At 36.1% G+C, this 24,033-nt stretch overlaps 6 non-coding genes across 6 annotated transcripts; all 6 read right to left on the bottom strand.

The window, feature by feature from the left end:
• Positions 1 to 805: 805 nt before the first annotated feature.
• TRNAN-GUU (transfer RNA asparagine (anticodon GUU)) lies at positions 806 to 879 on the bottom strand. The gene has a single exon. It is a non-coding gene; the product is annotated as a tRNA-Asn (tRNA).
• A 3,397-nt stretch (positions 880 to 4,276) lies between these two features.
• On the bottom strand, positions 4,277 to 4,350 carry TRNAN-GUU (transfer RNA asparagine (anticodon GUU)). Its single transcript has one exon. It is a non-coding gene; the product is annotated as a tRNA-Asn (tRNA).
• Positions 4,351 to 12,060: 7,710 nt separating this feature from the next.
• TRNAN-GUU (transfer RNA asparagine (anticodon GUU)) lies at positions 12,061 to 12,134 on the bottom strand. Its single transcript has one exon. It is a non-coding gene; the product is annotated as a tRNA-Asn (tRNA).
• A 3,436-nt stretch (positions 12,135 to 15,570) lies between these two features.
• On the bottom strand, positions 15,571 to 15,644 carry TRNAN-GUU (transfer RNA asparagine (anticodon GUU)). Its single transcript has one exon. It is a non-coding gene; the product is annotated as a tRNA-Asn (tRNA).
• Positions 15,645 to 21,996: 6,352 nt separating this feature from the next.
• TRNAH-GUG (transfer RNA histidin (anticodon GUG)) lies at positions 21,997 to 22,070 on the bottom strand. The gene has a single exon. It is a non-coding gene; the product is annotated as a tRNA-His (tRNA).
• Positions 22,071 to 23,606: 1,536 nt separating this feature from the next.
• Positions 23,607 to 23,680, bottom strand: TRNAN-GUU (transfer RNA asparagine (anticodon GUU)). Its single transcript has one exon. It is a non-coding gene; the product is annotated as a tRNA-Asn (tRNA).
• Positions 23,681 to 24,033: the final 353 nt, after the last annotated feature.

Below are 24,033 nucleotides of genomic sequence, written 5' to 3'. Positions count from 1 at the left end.
CAAAGAGCTGATACACCACATTTCCTGTGAGTAACTGACTATAAGCCATACTTATGGTAGCTCAAATGGTAGAGCGCTCGCTTAGCATGCGAGATGTAGTGGCATCGAAGCCCGCATTCTCCAGATAAGATTTTGGAACCAAAATTTGCTGCAGTATATCAAGTGAAGAATAACATTCCTGACCAAAATTCTTCACTGTTTTTATTTTCTTCTGATGCCCCAGAGGAATGTTGAGTTACATATAGTTTTCTTGAAAATTACATGCAAACAATTTGGGGTTGATTCAAAGAGCTCATACACCACATTTCCTGTGAGTAACTGACTATAAGCCACACTTATGGTAGCTCCAAACTTGCAGCAATTTGTTGTAGCCCCATAATGCTGCATAAAAAAGTGATATCGGGTTGCTAGGGGTCCAATTTCAACTGCTGTAACTGGTGTTACTATACTGTTGCAAGGTTAACTTACCAAATTTGTAAATAATTGAATCAACTTCTCAGAATTAACCCAGTGGATCCAGTATCTGGTATATATTAATACATTTTTGTTATTCTTCTGGCTATAAGTCACTGTGAATTTTTAGCTTATTCTCTATATCTTCTTAGGACTGATAACTTGTTTTCAATTTGTAAAGTTCTTTCTAGTATTATCTAACACTAGCTGGAAAGCCATGGATGTAGAGTTAGTAAAGTCATAGCTGTTAATTTCCATGTAAGTTTGTTTATGGAGGAAAAATGAAGACAAATGCCTGGTATATTTTGTCAAATACAGAATCCTCCTGTCACAGAATAACAAATACCAAACACGTCCCTGGGTGGGCTTGAACCACCAACCTTTCAGTTAACAGCCGAACACGCTAACCAATTGCGCCACAGAGACACATGAAAATGCTTCCTAATGGATATTATCAGTAAGGGAAGATGAACCAGCAGAATTGAACTTAAACTGCTTAAAAGTTTCTAACTTGGATCATTTCTTACAAATGGACACTATAATATAAACTTGTGCAAAGTAAGAAATAACAGGATTATAACCTGTGAATTGAGAATTTTGTCAGGGTGTGAAAATATCTTAGTCATGATGGGGGCAAATCAATCCAGTTATAAAAGGGTTGAAATAGGGGGATTTCAGTTAGTCCAAGGATCCAAGTATATGAGAACTTATTTGCAGTGTTATGAAAAATTCTGGTGATGTATTCACAATGATAGATGTGCCAAATTGTATTTATAATAAAGATAGAGAATGGTGTAATGAGTTTTTTCAATATAAAGCTATATGGCATTTGGTAGCACTCAAAATATGTGTTATAAATTTGTGGGTATACTTAGGAATATCAGAAATATAATGAGATAAAAGGGAATATGACAGGGAGTTGGGCATTACAATTCCTATGAGAAGGAAAGCAAGACAATGTATGTCTGTCCACAATGGAAATAAGTTTGGACAGTGCCACCAGATGTGGAACAGTTTCCTCAGCCCCACAAAGTCTCCAACACAATGGTGATAAAGAAGGAAACATTTTATGAAATCATTAAGGTACTAAATACCAACGATAATGGGATTTCACTAAACTTGAGGCTAATGGATGTTTTTGAGATGTTATCTCTAAATGTAATCCAGTCCTCTTGGTGTAAGTGGTGTAAATGGTTTTAACATCAAAGGGGAATTAGCTCAAATGGTAGAGTGCTCGCATAGCATGTGAGAGTTAGCGGGATCGATGCCTGCATTCTCCAGATAAGATTTTGGAACCAAAATTTGCTGCAGTATATCAAGTGAAGAATAACATACCAAACCAAAATTCTTCACTGTTTTTATTTTCTTCTGATTCCCCAGAGGAATGCTGAGTTACATATAGTTTTCTTGAAAATGACATGCAAACAATTTGGGGTTGATTCAAAGAGCTGATACACCACATTTCCTGTGAGTAACTGACTATAAGCCACACTTATGGTAGCTCCAAACTTGCAGCAATTTGTTGTAGCCCCATAATGCTGCATAAAAAAGTGATATCAGGTTGCTAGGGGTCCAATTTCAACTGCTGTAACTGGTGTTACTATTCTGTTGCAAGGTTAACTTACCCCCTTTGTAAATAATTGAATCAACTTCTCAGAATTAACCCAGTGGATCCCGGTATCTGTTATATATTAAAACATTTTTGTTATTCTTCTGGCTATAAGTCACTGTGAAATTTTAGCTTATTCTCTATATCTTCTTAGGACTGATCACTTGTTTTCAATTTGTAAAGTTCTTTCTAGTATTATCTAACACTAGCTGGAAAGCCATGGATGTAGAGTTAGTAAAGTCATAGCTGTTAATTTCCATGTAAGTTTGTGTATTGAGGTAAAATGAAGACAAATGCCTGGTAAATTTTGTCAAATACAGAATCCTCCTGTCACAGCATAACAAATACCAAACACATCCCTTGGTGGGCTTGAACCATCAACCTTTCAGTTAACAGCCGAACGCGCAAACCAATTGTACCACAGAGACACGTGAAAATGTTTTCTAATGGATATTATCAGTAAGGGAAGATGAACCAGCAGAATTGAACTTAAACTGCTTAAAAGTTTCTAACTTGGATCATTTCTTACAAATGGACGCTATAATATGAACTTGTGCAAAGTAAGAAATAACAGGATTATACCCTGTGAATTGAGAATTTTGTCAGGGTGTGAAAATATCTTAGTCATGATGGGGGCGAATCAATCCAGTTAAAAAAGGTTTGAAATAGGGGGATTTCAGTTAGTCCAAGGATCCCAGTATATGAGAACTTATTTGCAGCCGCACAAAGTCTCCAACACAATGGTAAAGATAGAGAATGGTGTAACTGAGTTTTTTCAATATAAAGCTATATGGCATTTGGTAGCACTCAAAATATGTGTTATAAATTTGTGGGTATACTTAGGAATATCAGAAATATAATGAGATAAAAGGGAATATGACAGGGAGTTGGGCATTACAATTCCTATGAGAAGGAAAGCAAGACAATGTATGTCTGTCCACAATGGAAATAAGTTGGGACAGTGCCACCAGATGTGGGACAGTTTCCTCAGCCCCACAAAGTCTCCAACACAATGGTGATAAAGAAGGAAACATTTTATGAAATCATTAAGGTACTAAATACCAACGATAATAGGATTTCACTAAACTTGAGGCTAATGGATGTTTTTGAGATGTTATCTCTAAATGTAATCCAGTCCTCTTGGTGTAAGTGGTGTAAATGGTTTTAACATCAAAGGGGAATTAGCTCAAATGGTAGAGCGCTCGCTTAGCATGCGAGAGGTAGCGACATCGATTCCCGCATTCTCAAGATAAGATTTTGGAACCAAAATTTGCTGCAGTATATCAAGTGAAGAATAACATTCCTGACCAAAATTCTTCACTGTTTTTATTTTCTTCTGATTCCCCAGAGGAATGCTGAGTTACATATAGTTGTCTTGAAAATTACATGCAAACAATTTGGGGTTGTTTCAAAGAGCTGATACACCACATTTCGTGTGAGTAACTGACTATAAGCCACACTTATGTTAGCTCAAATGGTAGAGCACTCGCTTAACATGCGAGATATAGCGGCATCAAATCCCGCATTCTCCAGATAAGATTTTGGAACCAAAATTTGCTGCAGTATATCAAGTGAAGAATAACATTCCAGACGAAAATTCTTCACTATTTTTATTTTCTTCTGATTCCCCAGATGAATGCTGAGTTACATATAGTTTTCTTGAAAATTACATGCAAACAATTTGGGGTTGATTCAAAGAGCTGATACACCACATTTCCTGTGAGTAACTGACTATAAGCCACACTTATGGTAGCTCCAAACTTGCAGCAATTTGTTGTAGCCCCATAATGCTGCATAAAAAAGTGATATTGGGTGGCTAGGGGTCCAATTTCAACTGCTGTAACTGGTGTTACTATACTGTTGCAAGGTTAACTTACCAAATTTGTAAATAATTGAATCAACTTCTCAGAATTAACCCAGTGGATCCAGTATCTGGTATATATTAATACATTTTTGTTATTCTTCTGGCTATAAGTCACTGTGAATTTTTAGCTTATTCTCTATATCTTCTTAGGACTGATAACTTGTTTTCAATTTGTAAAGTTCTTTCTAGTATTATCTAACACTAGCTGGAAAGCCATGGATGTAGAGTTAGTAAAGTCATAGCTGTTAATTTCCATGTAAGTTTGTTTATGGAGGAAAAATGAAGACAAATGCCTGGTATATTTTGTCAAATACAGAATCCTCCTGTCACAGAATAACAAAAACAAAACACGTCCCTGGGTGGGCTTGAACCACCAACCTTTCAGTTAACAGCCGAACACGCTAACCAATTGCGCCACAGAGACACATGAAAATGCTTCCTAATGGATATTATCAGTAAGGGAAGATGAACCAGCAGAATTGAACTTAAACTGCTTAAAAGTTTCTAACTTGGATCATTTCTTACAAATGGACACTATAATATAAACTTGTGCAAAGTAAGAAATAACAGGATTATAACCTGTGAATTGAGAATTTTGTCAGGGTGTGAAAATATCTTAGTCATGATGGGGGCAAATCAATCCAGTTATAAAAGGGTTGAAATAGGGGGATTTCAGTTAGTCCAAGGATCCAAGTATATGAGAACTTATTTGCAGTGTTATGAAAAATTCTGGTGATGTATTCACAATGATAGATGTGCCAAATTGTAACCAAAATTTGCTGCAGTATATCAAGTGAAGAATAACATTCCTGACCAAAATTCTTCACTGTTTTTATTTTCTTCTGATGCCCCAGAGGAATGTTGAGTTACATATAGTTTTCTTGAAAATTACATGGAAACAATTTGGGGTTGATTCAAAGAGCTGATTCACCACTTTTCCTGTGAGTAACTGACTATAAACCACACTTATGGTAGCTCCAAACTTGCAGCAATTTGTTGTAGCCCCATAATGCTGCATAAAAAAGTGATATCAGGTTGCTAGGGGTCCAATTTCAAATGCTGTAACTGGTGTTACTAATCTGTTGCAAGGTTAACTTACCCCATTTGTAAATAATTGAATCAACTTCTCAGAATTAACCCAGTGGATCCCAGTATCTGGTATATATTAATACATTTTTGTTATTCTTCTGGCTATAAGTCACTGTGAATTTTTAGCTTATTCTCTATATCTTCTTAGAACTGATCACTTGTTTTCAATTTGTAAAGTTCTTTCTAGTATTATCTAACACTAGCTGGAAAGCCATGGATGTAGAGTTAGTAAAGTCATAGCTGTTAATTTCCATGTAAGTTTGTGTATTGAGGTAAAATGAAGACAAATGCCTGGTAAATTTTGTCAAATACAGAATCCTCCTGTCACAGTATAACAAATACCAAACACGTCCCTGAGAGGGCTTGAACCACCAACCTTTCAGTTAACAGCCGAATGCGCAAACCAATTGCGCCACAGAGACACGTGAAAATGCTTTCTAATGGATATTATCAGTAAGGGAAGATGAACCAGCAGAATTGAACTTAAACTGCTTAAAAGTTTCTAACTTGGATCATTTCTTACAAATGGACACTATAATATGAACTTTTGCAAAGTAAGAAATAACAGGATTATACCCTGTGAATTGAGAATTTTGTCAGGGTGTGAAAATATCTTAGTCATAATGAGGGCGAATCAATCCAGTTATAAAAGGGTTGAAATAGGGGGATTTCAGTTAGTCCAAGGATCCAAGTATATGAGAACTTATTTGCAGTGTTATGAAAAATTCTGGTGATGTATTCACAATGATAGATGTGCCAAATTGTATTTATAATAAAGATAGAGAATGGTGTAATGAGTTTTTTCAATATAAAGCTATATGGCATTTGGTAGCACTCAAAATATGTGTTATAAATTTGTGGGTATACTTAGGAATATCAGAAATATAATGAGATAAAAGGGAATATGACAGGGAGTTGGGCATTACAATTCCTATGAGAAGGAAAGCAAGACAATGTATGTCTGTCCACAATGGAAATAAGTTTGGACAGTGCCACCAGATGTGGAACAGTTTCCTCAGCCCCACAAAGTCTCCAACACAATGGTGATAAAGAAGGAAACATTTTATGAAATCATTAAGGTACTAAATACCAACGATAATGGGATTTCACTAAACTTGAGGCTAATGGATGTTTTTGAGATGTTATCTCTAAATGTAATCCAGTCCTCTTGGTGTAAGTGGTGTAAATGGTTTTAACATCAAAGGGGAATTAGCTCAAATGGTAGAGTGCTCGCATAGCATGTGAGAGTTAGCGGGATCGATGCCTGCATTCTCCAGATAAGATTTTGGAACCAAAATTTGCTGCAGTATATCAAGTGAAGAATAACATACCAAACCAAAATTCTTCACTGTTTTTATTTTCTTCTGATTCCCCAGAGGAATGCTGAGTTACATATAGTTTTCTTGAAAATGACATGCAAACAATTTGGGGTTGATTCAAAGAGCTGATACACCACATTTCCTGTGAGTAACTGACTATAAGCCACACTTATGGTAGCTCCAAACTTGCAGCAATTTGTTGTAGCCCCATAATGCTGCATAAAAAAGTGATATCAGGTTGCTAGGGGTCCAATTTCAACTGCTGTAACTGGTGTTACTATTCTGTTGCAAGGTTAACTTACCCCCTTTGTAAATAATTGAATCAACTTCTCAGAATTAACCCAGTGGATCCCGGTATCTGTTATATATTAAAACATTTTTGTTATTCTTCTGGCTATAAGTCACTGTGAAATTTTAGCTTATTCTCTATATCTTCTTAGGACTGATCACTTGTTTTCAATTTGTAAAGTTCTTTCTAGTATTATCTAACACTAGCTGGAAAGCCATGGATGTAGAGTTAGTAAAGTCATAGCTGTTAATTTCCATGTAAGTTTGTGTATTGAGGTAAAATGAAGACAAATGCCTGGTAAATTTTGTCAAATACAGAATCCTCCTGTCACAGCATAACAAATACCAAACACATCCCTTGGTGGGCTTGAACCATCAACCTTTCAGTTAACAGCCGAACGCGCAAACCAATTGTGCCACAGAGACACGTGAAAATGTTTTCTAATGGATATTATCAGTAAGGGAAGATGAACCAGCAGAATTGAACTTAAACTGCTTAAAAGTTTCTAACTTGGATCATTTCTTACAAATGGACGCTATAATATGAACTTGTGCAAAGTAAGAAATAACAGGATTATACCCTGTGAATTGAGAATTTTGTCAGGGTGTGAAAATATCTTAGTCATGATGGGGGCGAATCAATCCAGTTAAAAAAGGTTTGAAATAGGGGGATTTCAGTTAGTCCAAGGATCCCAGTATATGAGAACTTATTTGCAGCCGCACAAAGTCTCCAACACAATGGTAAAGATAGAGAATGGTGTAACTGAGTTTTTTCAATATAAAGCTATATGGCATTTGGTAGCACTCAAAATATGTGTTATAAATTTGTGGGTATACTTAGGAATATCAGAAATATAATGAGATAAAAGGGAATATGACAGGGAGTTGGGCATTACAATTCCTATGAGAAGGAAAGCAAGACAATGTATGTCTGTCCACAATGGAAATAAGTTGGGACAGTGCCACCAGATGTGGGACAGTTTCCTCAGCCCCACAAAGTCTCCAACACAATGGTGATAAAGAAGGAAACATTTTATGAAATCATTAAGGTACTAAATACCAACGATAATGGGATTTCACTAAACTTGAGGCTAATGGATGTTTTTGAGATGTTATCTCTAAATGTAATCCAGTCCTCTTGGTGTAAGTGCTGTAAATTGTTTTAACATCAAAGGGGAATTAGCTCAAATGGTAGAGCGCTCACTTAGCATGCGAGAGGTAGCGACATCGATTCCCGCATTCTCCAGATAAGATTTTGGAACCAAAATTTGCTGCAGTATATCAAGTGAAGAATAACATTCCTGACAAAAATTCTTCACTATTTTTATTTTCTTCTGATGCCCCAGAGGAATGCTGAGTTACATATAGTTGTCTTGAAAATTACATGCAAACAATTTGGGGTTGATTCAAAGAGCTGATACACCACATTTCCTGTGAGTAACTGACTATAAGCCACACTTATGGTAGCTCAAATGGTAGAGCGCTCGCTTAGCATGCGAGATGTAGCGGCATCGAAGCCCGCATTCTCCAGATAAGATTTTGGAACCAAAATTTGCTGCAGTATATCAAGTGAAGAATAACATTCCTGACCAAAATTCTTCACTGTTTTTATTTTCTTCTGATGCCCCAGAGGAATGCTGAGTTACATATAGTTTTCTTGAAAATTACATGCAAACAATTTGGGGTTGATTCAAAGAGCTGATACACCACATTTCCTGTGAGTAACTGACTATAAGCCACACTTATGGTAGCTCCAAACTTGCAGCAATTTGTTGTAGCCCCATAATGCTGCATAAAAAAGTGATATCGGGTTGCTAGGAGTCCAATTTCAACTGCTGTAACTGGTGTTACTATACTGTTGCAAGGTTAACTTACCCCATTTGTAAATAATTGAATCAACTTCTCAGAATTAACCCAGTGGATCCCAGTATCTGGTATATATTAAAACATTTTTGTTATTCTTCTGGCTATAAGTCACTGTGAATTTTTAGCTTATTCTCTATATCTTCTTAGGACTGATCACTTGTTTTCAATTTGTAAAGTTCTTTCTAGTATTATCTAACACTAGCTGGAAAGCCATGGATGTAGAGTTAGTAAAGTCATAGCTGTTAATTTCCATGTAAGTTTGTGTATTGAGGTAAAATGAAGACAAATGCCTGGTAAATTTTGTCAAATACAGAATCCTCCTGTCACAGTATAACAAATACCAAACACGTCCCTGAGAGGGCTTGAACCACCAAACTTTCAATTAACAGCCGAATGCACAAACCAATTGCGCGAAAGAGACACATGAAAATGCTTTCTAATGGATATTATCAGTAAGGGAAGATGAACCAGCAGAATTGAACTTAAACTGCTTAAAACTTTCTAACTTGGATCATTTCTTACAAATGGACACTATAATATGAACTTGTGCAAAGTAAGAAATAACAGGATTATACCCTGTGAATTGAGAATTTTGTCAGGGTGTGAAAATATCTTAGTCATGATGGGGGTGAATCAATCCAGTTATAAAAGGGTTGAAATAGGGGGATTTCAGTTAGTCCAAGGATCCAAGTATATGAGAACTTATTTGCAGTGTTATGAAAAATTCTGGTGATGTATTCACAATGATAGATGTGCCAAATTGTATTTATAATAAAGATAGAGAATGGTGTAACTGAGTTTTTTCAATATAAAGCTATATGGCATTTGGTAGCACTCAAAATATGTGTTATAAATTTGTGGGTATACTTAGGAATATCTGAAATATAATGAGATAAAAGGGAATATAACAGGGAGTTGGGCATTACAATTCCTATGAGAAGGAAAGCAAGACAATGTATGTCTGTCCACAATGGAAATAAGTTTGGACAGTGCCACCAGATGTGGAACAGTTTCCTCAGCCCCACAAAGTCTCCAACACAATGGTGATAAAGAAGGAAACATTTTATGAAATCATTAAGGTACTAAATACCAACGATAATGGGATTTCACTAAACTTGAGGCTAATGGATGTTTTTGAGATGTTATCTCTAAATGTAATCCAGTCCTCTTGGTGTAAGTGGTGTAAATGGTTTTAACATCAAAGGGGAATTAGCTCAAATGGTAGAGTGCTCGCATAGCATGCGAGATTTAGCGGGATCGATGCCTGCATTCTCCAGATAAGATTTTGGAACCAAAATTTGCTGCAGTATATCAAGTGAAGAATAACATTCCAAACCAAAATTCTTCACTGTTTTTATTTTCTTCTGATTCCCCAGAGGAATGCTGAGTTACATATAGTTTTCTTGAAAATTACATGCAAACAATTTGGGGTTGATTCAAAGAGCTGATACACCACATTTCCTGTGAGTAACTGACTATAAGCCACACTTATCGTAGCTCTAAACTTGCAGCAATTTGTTGTAGCCCCATAATGCTGCATAAAAAAGTGATATTGGGTTGCTAGGGGTCCAATTTCAACTGCTGTAACTGGTGTTACTATACTGTTGCAAGCTTAACTTACCCCCTTTGTAAATAATTGAATCAACTTCTCAGAATTAACCCAGTGGATCCCGGTATCTGGTATATATTAATACATTTTTGTTATTCTTCTGGCTATAAGTCACTGTGAAATTTTAGCTTATTCTCTATATCTTCTTAGGACTGATCACTTGTTTTCAATTTGTAAAGTTCTTTCTAGTATTATCTAACACTAGCTGGAAAGCCATGGACGTAGAGTTAGTAAAGTCATAGCTGTTAATTTCCATGTAAGTTTGTGTATTGAGGTAAAATGAAGACAAATGCCTGGTAAATTTTGTCAAATACAGAATCCTCCTGTCACATGATAACAAATACCAAACACGTCCCTGGGTGGGCTTGAACCATCAACCTTTCAGTTAACAGCCGAACTCACTAACCAATTGTGCCACAGAGACACGTGAAAATGTTTTCTAATGGATATTATCAGTAAGGGAAGATGAACCAGCAGAATTGAACTTAAACTGTTTAAAAGTTTCTAACTTGGATCATTTCTTACAAATGGACACTATAATATGAACTTGTGCAAAGTAAGAAATAACAGGATTATACCCTGTGAATTGAGAATTTTGTCAGGGTGTGAAAATATCTTGTCATGATGGGGGCGAATCAAACCAGTTATAAAAGGGTTGAAATAGGGGGATTTCAGTTAGTCCAAGGATCCCAGTATATGAGAACTTATTTGCAGTGTTATGAAATATTCTGGTGATGTATTCACAATGATAGATGTGCCAGATTGTATTTATAATAAAGATAGAGAATGGTGGAACTGAGTTTTTTCAATATAAAGCTATATGGCATTTGGCAGCACTCAAAATATGTGTTATAAATTTGTGGGTATACTTAGGAATATCAGAAATATAATGAGATAAAAGGGAATATGACAGGGAGTTGGGCATTACAATTCCTATGTGAAGGAAAGCAAGACAATGTATGTCTGTCCACAATGGAAATAAGTTGGGACAGTGCCACCAGATGTGGGACAGTTTCCTCAGCCCCACAAAGTCTCCAACACAATGGTGATAAAGAAGGAAACATTTTATGAAATCATTAAGGTACTAAATACCAACGATAATGGGATTTCACTAAACTTGAGGCTAATGGATGTTTTTGAGATGTTATCTCTAAATGTAATCCAGTCCTCTTGGTGTAAGTGGTGTAAATGGTTTTAACATCAAAGGGGAATTAACTCAAATGGTAGAGTGCTTGCTTAGCATGCGAGAGGTAGCGGGATCGATGGTTGCATTCTCCAGATAAGATTTTGGAACCAAAATTTGCTGCAGTATATCAAGTGAAGAATAACATTCCTGACCAAAATTCTTCACTGTTTTTATTTTCTTCTGATGCCCCAGAGGAATGCTGAGTTACATATAGTTGTCTTTAAAATTACATGCAAACAATTTCGGGTTGATTCAAAGAGCTGATACACCACATTTCCTGTGAGTAACTGACTATAAGCCACACTTATGGTAGCTCCAAACTTGCAGCAATTTGTTGTAGCCCCATAATGCTGCATAAAAAAGTGATATCGGGTTGCTAGGGGTCCAATTTCAAATGCTGTAAATGGTGTTACTATACTGTTGCAGCGTTAACTTACCACATTTGTAAATAATTGAATCAACTTCTCAGAATTAACCCAGTGGATCCCAGTATCTGGTATATATTAATACATTTTTGTTATTCTTCTGGCTATAAGTCACTGTGAATTTTTTTAGCTTATTCTCTATATCTTCTTAGGACTGGTCACTTGTTTTTAATTTGTAAAATTCTTTCTAGTATTATCTAACACTAGCTGGAAAGCCATGGATGTAGAGTTAGTAAAGTCATAGCTGTTAATTTCCATGTAAGTTTGTGTATTGAGGTAAAATGAAGACAAATGCCTGGTAAATTTTGTCAAATACAGAATCCTCCTGTCACAGAATAACAAATACCAAACATGTCCCTGGGTGGGCTTGAACCACCAACCTTTCAGTTAACAGCCGAACACGCTAACCAATTGCGCCACAGAGACACGTGAAAATGTTTTCTAATGGATATTATCAGTAAGGGAAGATGAGCCAGCAGAATTGAACTTAAACTGCTTAAAAGTTTCTAACTTGGATCATTTCTTACAAATGGACACTATAATATGAACTTGTGCAAAGTAAGAAATAACAGGATTATACCCTGTGAATTGAGAATTTTGTCAGGGTGTGAAAATATCTTAGTCATGATGGGGGCGAATCAATCCAGTTATAAAAGGGTTGAAATAGGGGGATTTCAGTTAGTCCAAGGATCCCAGTATATGAGAACTTATTTGCAGTGTTATGAAAAATTCTGGTGATGTATTCACAATGATAGATGTGCCAAATTGTATTTATAATAAAGATAAAGAATGGTGGAACTGAGTTTTTTCAATATAAAGCTATATGGCATTTGGTAGCACTCAAAATATGTGTTATAAATTTGTGGGTATACTTAGGAATATCAGAAATATAATGAGATAAAAGGGAATATGACAGGGAGTTGGGCATTACAATTCCTATGAGAAGGAAAGCAAGACAATGTATGTCTGTCCACAATGGAAATAAGTTGGGACAGTGCCACCAGATGTGGGACAGTTTCCTCAGCCCCACAAAGTCTCCAACACAATGGTGATATAGAAGGAAACATTTTATGAAATCATTAAGGTACTAAATACCAACGATAATGGGATTTCACTAAACTTGAGGCTAATGGATGTTTTTGAGATGTTATCTCTAAATGTAATCCAGTCCTCTTGGTGTAAGTGCTGTAAATTGTTTTAACATCAAAGGGGAATTAGCTCAAATGGTAGAGCGCTCGCTTAGCATGCGAGAGGTAGCGACATCGATTCCCGCATTCTCCAGATAAGATTTTGGAACCAAAATTTGCTGCAGTATATCAAGTGAAGAATAACATTCCTGACAAAAATTCTTCACTGTTTTTATTTTCTTCTGATGCCCCAGAGGAATGCTGAGTTACATATAGTTGTCTTGAAAATTACATGCAAACAATTTGGGGTTGATTCAAAGAGCTGATACACCACATTTCCTGTGAGTAACTGACTATAAGCCACACTTATGGTAGCTCAAATGGTAGAGCGCTCGCTTAGCATGCGAGATGTAGCGGCATCGAAGCCCGCATTCTCCAGATAAGATTTTGGAACCAAAATTTGCTGCAGTATATCAAGTGAAGAATAACATTCCTGACCAAAATTCTTCACTGTTTTTATTTTCTTCTGATGCCCCAGAGGAATGCTGAGTTACATATAGTTGTCTTGAAAATTACATGCAAACAATTTGGGGTTGATTCAAAGAGCTGATACACCACATTTCCTGTGAGTAACTGACTATAAGCCACACTTATGGTAGCTCCAAACTTGCAGCAATTTGTTGTAGCCCCATAATGCTGCATAAAAAAGTGATATCGGGTTGCTAGGAGTCCAATTTCAACTGCTGTAACTGGTGTTACTATACTGTTGCAAGGTTAACTTACCCCATTTGTAAATAATTGAATCAACTTCTCAGAATTAACCCAGTGGATCCCAGTATCTGGTATATATTAATACATTTTTGTTATTCTTCTGGCTATAAGTCACTGTGAATTTTTAGCTTATTCTCTATATCTTCTTAGGACTGATCACTTGTTTTCAATTTGTAAAGTTCTTTCTAGTATTATCTAACACTAGCTGGAAAGCCATGGATGTAGAGTTAGTAAAGTCATAGCTGTTAATTTCCATGTAAGTTTGTGTATTGAGGTAAAATGAAGACAAATGCCTGGTAAATTTTGTCAAATACAGAATCCTCCTGTCACAGTATAACAAATACCAAACACGTCCCTGAGAGGGCTTGAACCACCAAACTTTCAATTAACAGCTGAATGCACAAACCAATTGCGCGAAAGAGACACGTGAAAATGCTTTCTAATGGATATTATCAGTAAGGGAAGATGAACCAGCAGAATTGAACTTAAACTGCTTAAAACTTTCTAACTTGGATCATTTCTTACAAATGGACACTATAATATGAACTTGTGCAAAGTAAGAAATAACAGGATTATACCCTGTGAATTGAGAATTTTGTCAGGGTGTGAAAATATCTTAGTCATGATGGGGGTGAATCAATCCAGTTATAAAAGGGTTGAAATAGGGGGATTTCAGTTAGTCCAAGGATCCAAGTATATGAGAACTTATTTGCAGTGTTATGAAAAATTCTGGTGATGTATTCACAATGATAGATGTGCCAAATTGTATTTATAATAAAGATAGAGAATGGTGTAACTGAGTTTTTTCAATATAAAGCTATATGGCATTTGGTAGCACTCAAAATATGTGTTATAAATTTGTGGGTATACTTAGGAATATCTGAAATATAATGAGATAAAAGGGAATATAACAGGGAGTTGGGCATTACAATTCCTATGAGAAGGAAAGCAAGACAATGTATGTCTGTCCACAATGGAAATAAGTTTGGACAGTGCCACCAGATGTGGAACAGTTTCCTCAGCCCCACAAAGTCTCCAACACAATGGTGATAAAGAAGGAAACATTTTATGAAATCATTAAGGTACTAAATACCAACGATAATGGGATTTCACTAAACTTGAGGCTAATGGATGTTTTTGAGATGTTATCTCTAAATGTAATCCAGTCCTCTTGGTGTAAGTGGTGTAAATGGTTTTAACATCAAAGGGGAATTAGCTCAAATGGTAAAGTGCTCGCATAGCATGCGAGAGATAGCGGGATCGATGCCTGCATTCTCCAGATAAGATTTTGGAACCAAAATTTGCTGCAGTATATCAAGTGAAGAATAACATTCCAAACCAAAATTCTTCACTGTTTTTATTTTCTTCTGATTCCCCAGAGGAATGCTGAGTTACATATAGTTTTCTTGAAAATTACATGCAAACAATTTGGGGTTGATTCAAAGAGCTGATACACCACATTTCCTGTGAGTAACTGACTATAAGCCACACTTATCGTAGCTCTAAACTTGCAGCAATTTGTTGTAGCCCCATAATGCTGCATAAAAAAGTGATATTGGGTTGCTAGGGGTCCAATTTCAACTGCTGTAAATGGTGTTACTATACTGTTGCAACGTTAACTTACCACATTTGTAAATAATTGAATCAACTTCTCAGAATTAACCCAGTGGATCCCAGTATCTGGTATATATTAATACATTTTTGTTATTCTTCTGGCTATAAGTCACTGTGAATTTTTTTAGCTTATTCTCTATATCTTCTTAGGACTGGTCACTTGTTTTTAATTTGTAAAATTCTTTCTAGTATTATCTAACACTAGCTGGAAAGCCATGGATGTAGAGTTAGTAAAGTCATAGCTGTTAATTTCCATGTAAGTTTGTGTATTGAGGTAAAATGAAGACAAATGCCTGGTAAATTTTGTCAAATACAGAATCCTCCTGTCACAGAATAACAAATACCAAACATGTCCCTGGGTGGGCTTGAACCACCAACCTTTCAGTTAACAGCCGAACACGCTAACCAATTGCGCCACAGAGACACGTGAAAATGCTTTCTAATGGATATTATCAGTAAGGGAAGATGAGCCAGCAGAATTGAACTTAAACTGCTTAAAAGTTTCTAACTTGGATCATTTCTTACAAATGGACACTATAATATGAACTTGTGCAAAGTAAGAAATAACAGGATTATACCCTGTGAATTGAGAATTTTGTCAGGGTGTGAAAATATCTTAGTCATGATGGGGGCGAATCAATCCAGTTATAAAAGGGTTGAAATAGGGGGATTTCAGTTAGTCCAAGGATCCCAGTATATGAGAACTTATTTGCAGTGTTATGAAAAATTCTGGTGATGTATTCACAATGATAGATGTGCCAAATTGTATTTATAATAAAGATAAAGAATGGTGGAACTGAGTTTTTTCAATATAAAGCTATATGGCATTTGGTAGCACTCAAAATATGTGTTATAAATTTGTGGGTATACTTAGGAATATCAGAAATATAATGAGATAAAAGGGAATATGACAGGGAGTTGGGCATTACAATTCCTATGAGAAGGAAAGCAAGACAATGTATGTCTGTCCACAATGGAAATAAGTTGGGACAGTGCCACCAGATGTGGGACAGTTTCCTCAGCCCCACAAAGTCTCCAACACAATGGTGATAAAGAAGGAAACATTTTATGAAATCATTAAGGTGCTAAATACCAACGATAATGGGATTTCACTAAACTTGAGGCTAATGGATGTTTTTAAGATGTTATCTCTAAATGTAATCCAGTCCTCTTGGTGTAAGTGGTGCAAATGGTTTTAACATCAAAGGGGAATTAGCTCAAATGGTTGAGCGCTCGCTTAGCATGCGAGAGGTAGCGGCATCGATGCCCACATTATCCAGATAAGATTTTGGAACCAAAATTTGCTGCAGTATATCAATTGAAGAATAACATTCCTGACCAAAATTCTTCACTGTTTTTATTTTCTTCTGATGCCCCAGAGGAATGCTGAGTTACATATAGTTGTCTTGAATATTACATGCATTCAATTTGGGGTTGATTCAAAGAGCTGATACACCACATTTCCTGTGAGTAACTGACTATAAGCCACACTTATGGTAGCTCCAAACTTGCAGCAATTTGTTGTAGCCCCATAATGCTGCATAAAAAAGTGATATCGGGTTGCTAGGGGTCCAATTTCAACTGCTGTAACTGGTGTTACTATACTGTTGTAAGGTTAACTTACCCCCTTTGTAAATAATTGAATCAACTTCTCAGAATTAACCCAGTGGATCCCAGTATCTGGTATATATTAATACATTTTTGTTATTCTTCTGGCTATAAGTCACTGTGAATTTTTAGCTTATTCTCTATATCTTCTTAGGACTGATCACTTGTTTTCAATTTGTAAAGTTCTTTCTAGTATTATATAACACTAGCTGGAAAGCCATGGATGTAGAGTTAGTAAAGTCATAGCTGTTAATTTCCATGTAAGTTTGTGTATTGAGGTAAAATGAACACAAATGCCTGGTCAATTTTGTCAAATACAGAATAACAAATACCAGTCCCTGGGTGGGCTTGAACCACTAACCTTTCAGATAACAGCCGAACGCGCTAACCAATTGCGCCACAGAGACACATGAAAATTCTTTATAATGGATATTATCAGTAAGGGAAGATGAACCAGCAGAATTGAACTTAAACTGCTTAAAAGTTTCTAACTTGGATCATTTCTTACAAATGGACACTATAATATGAACTTGTGCAAAGTAAGAAATAACAGGATTATACCCTGTGAATTGAGAATTTTGTTAGAGTGTGAAAATATCTTAGTCATGATGGGGGCGAATCAATCCAGTTATAAAAGGGTTGAAAAAGGGGGATTTCAGTTAGTCCAAGGATCCAAGTATATGAGAACTTATTTGCAGTGTTATGAAAAATTCTGGTGATGTATTCACAATGATAGATGTGCCAAATTGTATTTATAATAAAGATAGAGAATGGTGGAACTGAGTTTTTTCAATATAAAGCTATATGGCATTTGGCAGCACTCAAAATATGTGTTATAAATTTGAGGGTATACTTAGGAATATCAGAAATATAATGAGATAAAAGGGAATATGACAGGGAGTTGGGCATTACAATTCCTATGAGAAGGAAAGCAAGACAATGTATGTCTGTCCACAATGGAAATAAGTTGGGACAGTGCCACCAGATGTGGGACAGTTTCCTCAGCCCCACAAAGTCTCCAACACAATTGTGATAAAGAAGGAAACATTTTATGAAATCATTAAGGTGCTAAATATCAACGATAATGGGATTTCACTAAACTTGAGGCTAAAGGATGTTTTTAAGATGTTATCTCTAAATGTAATCCAGTCCTCTTGGTGTAAGTGGTGTAAATGGTTTTAACATCAAAGGGGAATTAGCTCAAATGGTTGAGCGCTCGCTTAGCATGCGAGAGGTAGCGGCATCGATGCCCACATTCTCCAGATAATATTTTGGAACCAAAATTTGCTGCAGTATATCAAGTGAAGAATAACATTCCTGACCAAAATTCTTCACTGTTTTTATTTTCTTCTGATGCCCCAGAGGAATGCTGAGTTACATATAGTTGTCTTGAAAATTACATGCATTCAATTTGGGGTTCATTCAAAGAGCTGATACACCACATTTCCTGTGAGTAACTGACGATAAGCCACACTTATGGTAGCTCCTAAGTTGCAGCAATTTGTTGTAGCCCCATAATGCTGCATAAAAAAGTGATATCGGGTTGCTAGGGGTCCAATTTCAACTGCTGTAACTGGTGTTACTATACTGTTGCAAGGTTCACTTACCCCATTTGTAAATAATTGAATCAACTTCTCAGAATTAACCCAGTGGATCCCAGTATCTGGTATATATTAATACATTTTTGTTATTCTTCTGGCTATAAGTCACTGTGAATTTTTAGCTTATTCTCTATATCTTCTGAGGACTGACCACTTGTTTTCAATTTGTAAAGTTCTTTCTAGTATTATCTAACACTAGCTGGAAAGCCATGGATGTAGAGTTAGTAAAGTTATAGCTGTTAATTTCCATGTAAGTTTGTGTATTGAGGTAAAATGAAGACAAATGCCTGGTAAATTTTGTCAAATACAGAATCCTCCTGTCACAGAATAACAAACACCAAACACATCCCTGGGTGGGCTTGAACCACCAACCTTTCAGTTAACAGCCGAACACGCTAACCAATTGCGCCACAGAGACACATGAAAATGCTTTCTAATGGATATTATCAGTAAGGGAAGATGAACCAGCAGAATTGAACTTAAACTGCTTAAAATTTCTAACTTGGATCATTTCTTACAAATGGACACTATAATATGAACTTGTGCAAAGTAAGAAATAACAGGATTATACCCTGTGAATTGAGAATTTTGTCAGTGTGTGAAAATATCTTAGTCATGATGGGGGTGAATCAATCCAGTTATAAAAGGGTTGAAATAGGGGGATTTCAGTTAGTCCAAGGATCCAAGTATATGAGAACTTATTTGCAGTGTTATGAAAAATTCTGGTGATGTATTCACAATGATAGATGTGCCAAATTGTATTTATAATAAAGATAGAGAATGGTGGAACTGAGTTTTTTCAATATAAAGCTATATGGCATTTGGTAGCACTCAAAATATGTGTTATAAAATTGTGGGTATACTTAGGAATATCAGAAATATAATGAGATAAAAGGGAATATGAAAGGGAGTTGGGCATTACAATTCCTATGAGAAGGAAAGCAAGACAATGTATGTCTGTCCACAATGGAAGTAAGTTGGGACAGTGCCACCAGATGTGGGACAGTTTCCTCAGCCCCACAAAGTCTCCAACACAATGGTGATAAAGAAGGAAACATTTTATGAAATCATAAAGGTACTAAATACCAACGATAATGGGATTTCACTAAACTTGAGGCTAATGGATGTTTTTGAAATGTTATCTCTAAATGTAATCCAGTCCTCTTGGTGTAAGTGGTGTAAATGGTTTTAACATCAAAGGGGAATTAGCTAAAATGGTAGAGCGCTTGCTTAGCATGCGAGAGGTAGCAGCATCGATGCCCGCATTCTCCAGATAAGATTTTGCAACCAAAATTTGTTGCAGTATATCAAGTGAAGAATAACATTCCTGACCAAAATTCTTCACTGTTTTTATTTTCTTCTGATGCCCCAGAGGAATGCTGAGTTACATATAGTTGTCTTGAAAATTACATGCATTCAGTTTGGGGTTGATTCAAAGAGCTGATACACCACATTTCCTGTGAGTAACTGACTATAAGCCACACTTATGGTAGCTCCAAACTTGCAGCAATTTGTTGTAGCCCCATAATGCTGCATAAAAAAGTGATATCGGGTTGCTATTGGTCCAATTTCAACTGCTGTAACTGGTGTTACTATACTGTTGCAAGGTTAACTTACCCCCTTTGTAAATAATTGAATCAACTTCTCAGAATTAACCCAGTGGATCCCAGTATCTGGTATATATTAATACATTTTTGTTATTCTTCTGGCTATAAGTCACTGTGAATTTTTAGCTTATTCTCTATATCTTCTTAGGACTGACCACTTGTTTTCAATTTGTAAAGTTCTTTCTAGTATTATCTAACACTAGCTGGAAAGCCATGGATGTAGAGTTAGTAAAGTTATAGCTGTTAATTTCCATGTAAGTTTGTGTATTGAGGAAAAATGAAGACAAATGCCTGGTAAATTTTGTCAAATACAGAATCCTCCTGTCATAGAATAACAAATACCGAACACGTCCCTGGGTGGGCTTGAACCACCAACCTTTCAGTTAACAGCCAAACACGCTAACCAATTGCGCCACAGAGACACATGAAAATGCTTTCTAATGGATATTATCAGTAAGGGAAGATGAACCAGCAGAATTGAACTTAAACTGCTTAAAAGTTTCTAACTTGGATCATTTCTTACAAATGGACACTATAATATGAACTTGTGCAAAGTTTGAAATAACAGGATTATACCCTGTGAATTGAGAATTTTGTCAGAGTGTGAAAATATCTTAGTCATGATGGGGGCGAATCAATCCAGTTATAAAAGGGTTGAAATAGGGGGATTTCAGTTAGTCCAAGGATCCAAGTATATGAGAACTTATTTGCAGTGTTATGAAAAATTCTGGTGAAGTATTCACAATGATAGATGTGCCAAATTGTATTTATAATAAAGATAGAGAATGGTGGAACTGAGTTTTTTCAATATAAAGCTATATGGCATTTGGCAGCACTCAAAATATGTGTTATAAATTTGAGGGTATACTTAGGAATATCAGAAATATAATGAGATAAAAGGGAATATGACAGGGAGTTGGGCATTACAATTCCTATGAGAAGGAAAGCAAGACAATGTATGTCTGTCCACAATGGAAATAAGTTGGTACAGTGCCACCAGATGTGGGACAATTTCCTCAGCCCCACAAAGTCTCCAACACAATGGTGATAAAGAAGGAAACATTTTATGAAATCATTAAGGTGCTAAATACCAACGATAATGGGATTTCACTAAACTTGAGGCTAATGGATGTTTTTAAGATGTTATCTCTAAATGTAATCCAGTCCTCTTGGTGTAAGTGGTGTAAATGGTTTTAACATCAAAGGGGAATTAGCTCAAAAGGTTGAGCGCTCGCTTAGCATGCGAGAGGTAGCGGCATCGATGCCCACATTCTCCAGATAAGATTTTGGAACCAAAATTTGCTGCAGTATATCATGTGAAGAATAACATTCCTGACCAAAATTCTTCACTGTTTTTATTTTCTTCTGATGCCCCAGAGGAATGCTGAGTTACATATAGTTGTCTTGAAAATTACATGCATTCAATTTGGGGTTGATTCAAAGAGCTGATACACCACATTTCCTGTGAGTAACTGACTATAAGCCACACTTATGGTAGCTCCAAACTTGCTGCAATTTGTTGTAGCCCCATAATGCTGCATAAAAAAGTGATATCGGGTTGCTAGGGGTCCAATTTCAACTGCTGTAACTGGTGTTACTATACTGTTGCAAGGTTAACTTACCCCATTTGTAAATAATTGAATCAACTTCTCAGAATTAACCCAGTGGATCCCAGTATCTGGTATATATTAATACATTTTTGTTATTCTTCTGGCTATAAGTCACTGTGAATTTTTAGCTTATTCTCTATATCTTCTTAGGACTGACCACTTGTTTTCAATTTGTAAAGTTCTTTCTAGTAATATCTAACACTAGCTGGAAAGCCATGGATGTAGAGTTAGTAAAGTTATAGCTGTTAATTTCCAAGTAAGTTTGTGTATTGAGGTAAAATGAAGACAAATGCCTGGTAAATTTTGTCAAATACAGAATCCTCCTGTCACAGAATAACAAACACCAAACACATTCCTGGGTGGGCTTGAACCACCAACCTTTCAATTCACAGCCGAACACGCTAACCAATTGCGCCACAGAGACACATGAAAATGCTTTCTAATGGATATTATCAGTAAGGGAAGATGATCCAGCAGAATTGAACTTAAACTGCTTAAAATTTCTAACTTGGATCATTTCTTACAAATGGACACTATAATATGAACTTGTGCAAAGTAAGAAATAACAGGATTATACCCTGTGAATTGAGAATTTTGTCAGTGTGTGAAAATATCTTAGTCATGATGGGGGTGAATCAATCCAGTTATAAAAGGGTTGAAATAGGGGGATTTCAGTTAGTCCAAGGATCCAAGTATATGAGAACTTATTTGCAGTGTTATGAAAAATTCTGGTGATGTATTCACAATGATAGATGTGCCAAATTGTATTTATAATAAAGATAGAGAATGGTGGAACTGAGTTTTTTCAATATAAAGCTATATGACATTTGGTAGCACTCAAAATATGTGTTATAAATTTGTGGGTATACTTAGGAATATCAGAAATATAATGAGATAAAAGGGAATATGAAAGGGAGTTGGGCATTACAATTCCTATGAGAAGGAAAGCAAGACAATGTATGTCTGTCCACAATGGAAGTAAGTTGGGACAGTGCCACCAGATGTGGGACAGTTTCCTCAGCCCCACAAAGTCTCCAACACAATGGTGATAAAGAAGGAAACATTTTATGAAATCATAAAGGTACTAAATACCAACGATAATGGGATTTCACTAAACTTGAGGCTAATGGATGTTTTTGAGATGTTATCTCTAAATGTAATCCAGTCCTCTTGGTGTAAGTGGTGTAAATGGTTTTAACATCAAAGGGGAATTAGCTCAAATGGTAGAGCGCTCGCTTAGCATGCGAGAGGTAGCGACATCGATTCCCGCATTCTCCAGATAAGATTTTGGAACCAAAATTTGCCGCAGTATTTCAAGTGAAGAATAACATTCCTGATAAAATTCTTCACTGTTTTTATTTTCTTCTGATGCCCCAGAGGAATGTTGAGTCACATATAGTTGTCTTGAAAATTACATGCAAACAATTTGGGGTTGATTCACAGAGCTGATACACCACATTTCCTGTGAGTAACGGACTATAAGCCACACTTATGGTAGCTCCAAACTTGCAGCAATTTGTTGTAGCCCCATAATACTGCATAAAAAAGTGATATTGGGTTGCTAGGGGTCTAATTTCAACTGCTGTAACTGGTGTTACTATATTGTTGCAGCGTTAACTTACCCCATTTGTAAATAATTGAATCAACTTCTCAGAATTAACCCAGTGGATCCCAGTATCTGGTATATATTAATACATTTTTGTTATTCTTCTGGCTATAAGTCACTGTGAATTTTTAGCTTATTCTCTATATCTTCTTAGGACTGACCACTTGTTTTCAATTTGTAAAGTTCTTTCTAGTATTATCTAACACTAGCTGGAAAGCCATGGATGTAGAGTTAGTAAAGTTATAGCTGTTAATTTCCATGTAAGTTTGTGTATTGAGGAAAAATGAAGACAAATGCCTGGTAAATTTTGTCAAATACAGAATCCTCCTGTCACAGAATAACAAATACCGAACATGTCCCTGGGTGGGCTTGAACCACCAACCTTTCAGTTAACAGCCGAACACGCTAACCAATTGCGCCACAGAGACACGTGAAAATGCTTTCTAATGGATATTATCAGTAAGTGAAGATGAACCAGCAGAATTGAACTTAAACTGCTTAAAAGTTTCTAACTTGGATCATTTCTTACAAATGGACACTATAATATGAACTTGTGCAAAGTAAGAAATAACAGGATTATACCCTGTGAATTGAGAATTTTGTCAGAGTGTGAATATATCTTAGTCATGATGGGGGCGAATCAATCCAGTTATAAAAGGGTTGAAATAGGGGGATTTCAGTTAGTCCAAGGATCCAAGTATATGAGAACTTATTTGCAGGGTTATGAAAAATTCTGGTGAAGTATTCACAATGATAGATGTGCCAAATTGTATTTATAATA

The sequence above is a fragment of the Taudactylus pleione genome, unplaced genomic scaffold, assembly GCF_031769625.1.
Source record: "Taudactylus pleione unplaced genomic scaffold, aTauple2 ptg000174l, whole genome shotgun sequence".
NCBI lineage: Eukaryota > Metazoa > Chordata > Amphibia > Anura > Myobatrachidae > Taudactylus > Taudactylus pleione.
Note: the sequence above shows the minus strand (reverse complement) of the source record. Positions and strands in the feature narration are given on the sequence as shown.